Here is a 381-nt window from a genome sequence, read left to right as displayed (position 1 = left end):
AAGGCAGGGTCTCGGGAGGCCCCCGCCCCAGGCGGTTAGCTAAGGTCGGGCCGCTGGTCTGCACGGGGTGAGGGAGAGCCCTGCGGGCGCAAAATCTCTGGAGCGCGCGTCCTCTCCGGGTCACGGGCCCCCCCAGCCCTCGGTCCTTAGCAGCCTCTCGGGGTCCGGGGCTGTCTCGCGAAGCACGCTTGACTCCCGCGGAACCACCACGTGGGGGCGGGAGACGCTCCCGGGCGCAGGGCTCAGAGGCCAAGGGCGCCCTGGTTCCGGGCCAGGCGGGGGAGGCACCCGGGGAGATTCCGCTAACTTCCTTCGCTCCCTCACTCCTACCTCCCTTTCTGGTCTCCTCCTCCAGCCGCTCGGCTCTCCGGATGCCGCAAA

Source organism: Myotis davidii, unplaced genomic scaffold (assembly GCF_000327345.1).
Source record: "Myotis davidii unplaced genomic scaffold, ASM32734v1 scaffold732, whole genome shotgun sequence".
NCBI lineage: Eukaryota > Metazoa > Chordata > Mammalia > Chiroptera > Vespertilionidae > Myotis > Myotis davidii.
The sequence above is the reverse complement of the archived record's forward strand: the minus strand, read 5'-3'. Positions refer to the sequence as shown.